Here is a 6,200-nt window from a genome sequence, read left to right as displayed (position 1 = left end):
AAAATGGATTGTAGAAGAGATAAGGAATAATTTATGTTTCTATCACTGCCTCGCACAAATATGGTGGGGAATACTGTGCCAATAACTCCCACAAACTCCGAGAGGCATGCTATCTTTTACAGCACAAATTATTAACAGCGCAGGGGAGGAGACGCGCACATTTTTTGGGGGGCTACAGAGACCTGACTGGACAGCTTTATTATGGAACTATAATGTCGTGAAATCACCGTTTAAAAGTAAACATTCAATATAGTATCATGTATGCTGCAATATCACAATTAAAGTGCGTGTGTGTGCATGTTTGTGTGCTTGAGCGGTACATATGGTGTGTGCGTGCGTGCGTGCGTGCGTGAGAGGGAGTCAAAAGAGGGGTGTTGAGGGAGGATACCCGGGGTCGGGTGTCCGCTCGCCTCTGTCGACTGGCGTTGACAGCTACAGACTGCTGGTCTAAAATGAGAATCCTCATGGGCCGCCTGCCTGCCCATCCAGCAAGAAAATAAATCCCAAGTGGAAAAGGACGCTGTGTGGGATCACAGACAGCCGCCTGACCTCTCGGATCCGCCGGGGGAGGCTCAGGGCGCCGGCACGACACCGTGACCCCCCCACCCCCACCCCCACCCCCACTCCCCTCCCGCCGCCGCCGCCTCCTCTTACAGCCTCCTCACTGATCTAGTGTTACCCGTGTTCAACAGCTCTCAAATTCAGAACTTTGTTGGTGCAACGTGATGGACCTGTTTTATTGAAAAACAAAAATCTTGTTTACGTGACAACGACCAAGCAAAACTGGGAAAGTATACCTTTGGATTTCTCTGCGGAAACAAATACATTATCAAAGCGAGCTCACGTGACTCAAACATTGCAATATGCAGTCCAAACTGGTAATTAGCTTCATATATGTCCAGTGCACTCACCGCTTATCTTCCTGGCTTTAAATATCTTTCAAATACCAAAGCGCAAACATTTTTGTCTCCTCGTTATCATACAAGTCAGGGAGATCATTTCATTAGACCTCATTTTAGTCCATTCATTTGCTTTTATCTTTTTGTGAAATATTTTTTGGGAAAAAATGCCAATAGAACAGAACAAAAAAAAAAAATCACCAGAAGTTTATGTTTAGTGGGCAGATTAATGCGAAAACACTCCAGCGTACTTTTCTCCAGCGTTAGCATGTTTTATTGTCTTATTAGTTCAAAATGCTCACCAGTGGTGATGTGGATGACAGAGAAATAGTGTCATTTCTATTATGCGAGTTTAACACCGAGCATGAAATGTCGTGTTGCCCCGCATGTCTCGCGTGCTTTCGTTCAAGTGGTATCTATGCTTCAAGCGATAAGAGGAGTAGCCGCTCCTTCTCCACTGGCAAGAGAAAAATATAAAGTTTGAACATGGCAATGCTAAATGCTATCTTGTTTTGAAAGTTCATCTGTAAACAAGTCAATATACTCACCAAATCCGCCAACTTTCTCGCTCAAATTTCTCCAAGGCTGCTCCATTTTTGGTGAGGTGGACTTTTTCAAGCAAATGAAAGGAGAAAAATATTAGAAGAAAATGAATGACACAAATCTGCCAATTGGATTGGATTGCATTTCATAACATTTCTACAATGTCCTCCATTTTCAGTGTTTACATGGAAATATTTTTTTCACCAGTAATTTTCACTTGGAGAGCCATTTTCACTCCCGAATTGGCTAGTGATCCACATCACGATTTGAGAATCTGTGGCTTGGCCAAACTCTGTGTTGACCACACATGCATAAAGATATGCTTGTAAATTCGACTCTGGCTGTTTTCAGAGCATATCAGAGAAGCAAAATCACTCTTAACACACCGCCACAAAGATGATTTTAATTTTCAGCAACATCAGAGAAGCAGGCCCTTCGCTGACTTTCATCACAATGTAGAGAAAATGCTCAAATTTGCTCCACGCGTCAGTATGTGTGTACCACTCAGTTTTTTTTTGTTTTTTTTGCCAGCGCAAAGGTGTAAATGTTTGTTCATAATTTTAAGTCTGGCTAATGATACTATTCACACCTGAAAACATGTACTGAAAAGTTAGCAGCAACTGAACTGTACTACTTGCGCATTGATTCGTTCAAGTACCACATGAGTGGAACACACTTGGAGAATCATTGCTGTCAAATCTCGACTGAGGTGCTGAGATGTTGCTTCTTATTTTTTTTCCGTTAATTTGTAAACAATACAATATGTCGAAAGTCTCTTCTTTCTTGTCACACACACACGCACACAATCATTCTTCACACCGCTCACTTCCTTGTTCTCCACCTCTAATCACCAGCCGCACTTTCAGCTGTTCTCTTGTACCCTCATGGACAACCACATTTTAGGTACACACTGAATTAAGTGAACATTTAATAATCCATTCCATTTGTCCTCATTAGGGTCTCACATCAACTGGAGTCTTTCCCATCTTATGTTTAGTGAGACATCCTGGATTGGTCGCCAGTAAATCGCAAGGTACACATGGCCAAACAACCATTCGCTCTCACGGTCACACTTGTGGACAATTTAGAACCCTCATTTAGCCCAGTGCTTCATGAGGAAGAAGAAAACATTTTCTGACTACCATTGGTCTATAAAAATCTTATCAGGACACCTCTGCATAATATTGTATCTCAAGAAAAATAGATGAATACAGATCAACTTACAACAAAGAATAATTTTTTTTTATTCTGTAACAGAAATGATTTGAAGTTCATCAATTTTCATGAAAAAAATTAAGCGCTATTGCCACTTACTTTACTGGATGTGCCATTACACTTTCTTCTAGTACTGCAAATTTAAAAAAAAAAAAGAAAAAGCATGAACAAATTGTGAACATTGAAGCTATTTTTCTGGAACTAAATCAACTTTGCTCATTTTTTTTTTTTTTTACGTTGAGGTGGCAAGATAGATGTGGCGTTCACATGTTCTCCTTGTGCCTGCATGGGTTTTCTCTAGTACTCTAGTTTCCTTCCTCATTCCAAAGACATCCATGGTGGGTTGATTGGACACGCTGAATTGCCCCTTGGTGTGTTTGTGAGTGCGGATGGTTGTTCGTCTTTTTGTGCCCTGCGATTGGCTGGCAACCAGTCCAGGATGTACCCCGTCAAATACTCAAAGACAGCTAGGATTGGCTATACCGCGCCCACGACCCTCGTTATAAGTGGCTTGTAAAATGTATGTACGTGTGTATGTGTCAATGTGTGTGTAGGTGTGTGTGTGTGCCTGCGCGCATGTGTGTGCTTGTATAATAATTTAAAAAAAGTATTGGCAGTACATTAGCAGAGAATGTCCACTGTATCTGGATGGTTCTGTGAATTAATTTAACAAAGAAAATTTGGGGAACAAGAATTTAAGTAATGAAATTAAGGAACTAACGCAACAGAAACAGGAAAAAAAAGTTTTCGTTCTCAACAGCTTTTGGCTACTTGCATTTGAGAAGATCAGCAGTTTTTATTTTTTTTTTTTTGCTCAAGAGTGGCGAATTGATTCAGTGCTTTAAATAGTTAATTACTCTGGCCGTGTCTCTGGGTGTGTGAGTGGAGACTGGGGTGGGGGGTGGCGTGGAAGAGGAGGGGGGCATGGCGACGCTTCTGTCTTTTTCCGGCCGAGCCAGCTATATATTTTGCAGCTCATGTCTGAAAGAGTGGCTCCAAGCGCCCGGGGTGGGCTCCAGCCCTCTGATGGTTTTCCAGTGAGTATTTGTCAGGTCAGACTGTGCACCGCCCGCCGGTCTCCGCCGGTCTCCTCTTCTCTCCCCGGGTTATTTATTACCTCTCTCCCCCGCCGGCAGCGTTGCGGCTCCGCGCCGCTGCCAGTAACGGCAGAGGCGGGGGGGCCGCAGCAGGGGGGTTGCTGATGGACGGACAGGAAACGCAATGGACTTGTAAACAAAGCACTTCAGACTTTCTTTTCGCATGTCCTTCGCAGACTTCAGTCATATGAAACCATTTTACTCAGTTGAATTATTTTTTTTTAAGAATTATATATTCAAAAGCAGTCACTATCAGACTGCAGCTGTCCTCCCTTCGTTTTGTTCCAATTTCTCTTCCAACACCAATGTTATAAATCCCACTGACAACTGATCATCATCCATAATTCATTACAAAACTTCACAACCAATGCACACTCAGCAACATAGATCAACTGGATTGCTTGGATTCTCCTGGTCGTGCCACACGGCCAAAAGAAAAGAAATGAGCATCACATTCCACCAACAAATTTTATTTAAGGTTTGCCTCTTTTAATCTAGGTAAGAGTTATAGCACCAGAGTGTTATGTGGTTCGGAAGATCGTGAACAGTTGTTCAAAAACGGTTTTGTGTGGTTGATGACCTCAGTGGGCGGAGGCAAGAAAAGAGTGCTATCAAAAAAAAAAGGGAATTTAAATTTACAAGAACAAAATGTACGTGCCTATGTCAAAAATGCAAAATTAACAAAAGTCCAAAAACAAGATTCAAAGCAACAAACAAACAGGAACAAAGACAACCAACAACAAAAGCAACAATCCAACAAAAACAGAACAAAACTTTAGAACTAAGACCAAAACAAACTGACGAGACAATGAGGAACACCTGGACAAGACCCGAGTGAATGAGAGAGCCGATTGGCATCCAAGGGACGAACGGGATTGTCGAGAACAGTTGGGCACAAAATCTATCGTCATAGCCAAGTCATGAACAAAAGGACACGGGGAAAAAACAACTACCATCAACTAAATCCAATCAAAACCAAATAAACAAAACACAAATCATGACATCAAGCTATGAACACTCCCAGATGATGTTTTCTGTCAAACTAAACAGAAAACAAAGACAATAGTGCATTGTTTCTTTAAAACAACCACTTTAACTTTGCCTTATGAATGTTTGCATCGACGTCGCAGTGTTTATCTTCTGTGAAGAATGACTAATGTTACTTGAGCAATACAATGCTTGTACAGTTAAAGATTTTACCATGGTAACTCTGGAACTGTGTTTTATTTTTCATCATTTCAAATTTCGTCTTTTTTCTGAAATAAGAACAATTAAGAAGCCAAGCACGATCGTGGAGCATATTTTAGTTACCTTTTGGCGGTTCCATTGTATAGTTCTGTTGAGTCAGTCCAGTGTGTTGTGCGTCATATGCCAGCACTCATCATTATTTTGGCGTGTGTCAATATATGTTCATTTAAATGAAACCACCAAATCCAATACAAAGGAGCTGTCGAGCATTACTGCTGCCGAAAGGATTGGGGAACATTTGGCGTTGGCCGAGTACTGCGCTCTGCTGAACACCGTTGGAGTCTTCTGTATTCCTTCCATGCTGTTGTAAAAGCAGAGACTTTTTTTTTTTTTTTCGTGTTCTTTCTTCTGGTAGAGGTAAAGGTTAAGCAAAGTTTTCCCTTTATGTCAAACAGCAGAAAGAGCGATGGAAAAGTCTGCAATGAGTTTAAGCGATGGCTGAAGATGTGAAAGTTGAAGCGTTGACATTGTAAAGGTTCGGGGAACCCCTCCAGGATGAGTCACAACTTGGGACATGAAGTGGGTGTGTGTGAGTGGGCACGGGGGCTCCCTTTTCCGACTGCTTTCAGCACGCCTCTCGTGATGGGCCCGCCGCTTCAACTAAAGTTTCCGTGACGACGCTTTGACATTTGGGTAAAGGTTGGTTTGATAGCGGGAGAACCTCAAAGCTTCTCATGTGTAAGTCTTCCTCTTCCTAGAAATGACTGCTTCAAAACACACACACAGACACCATAAATGTCAGCGAGTCGCGATTTATGTTAGTGCTACTGTTCAGTGCACTCATAAACGAGGGAAGTGACATTATTGTTTATATCCAAATATATCTGCTTTCATTCTTCAAGCCGCATGCGTTCTGATTTGTGCCTCTTTCTGATCTCTTCCCACCTTTGGCTCGACACGTCACCGCTTGCGCGGTCCAAAGGAAGACTTGTCTGTCTTCATCTTTGCTGTGGTAGCAGGCATGTGTTTTTGTTAATGTCTGCAGTGGTTTTGCCAGCCCGGTTCTGGCTGCGGGCCTTCTACCAGATCTGGCCACGATGTGGTCTCTGGCCCTCCCGAGCAACGCGTCCGCCTGCGGTGCAGCGTGCCTCCTTCCTGTGTGTGTGTCAGAGGCTGTTTGGTCTGATTTATGGGCCCCGGACACACAGCACTTTGGATCCCACCTCTGCTGCTCCAATGGCTATACCATGTGTCAGAG

The sequence above is a fragment of the Idiotropiscis lumnitzeri genome, chromosome 3 (genome assembly GCF_059441095.1).
Source record: "Idiotropiscis lumnitzeri isolate Australia: NSW breed Sydney's pygmy pipehorse chromosome 3, RoL_Ilum_1.0, whole genome shotgun sequence".
NCBI classification, from domain to species: domain Eukaryota; kingdom Metazoa; phylum Chordata; class Actinopteri; order Syngnathiformes; family Syngnathidae; genus Idiotropiscis; species Idiotropiscis lumnitzeri.
Note: the sequence above shows the minus strand (reverse complement) of the source record.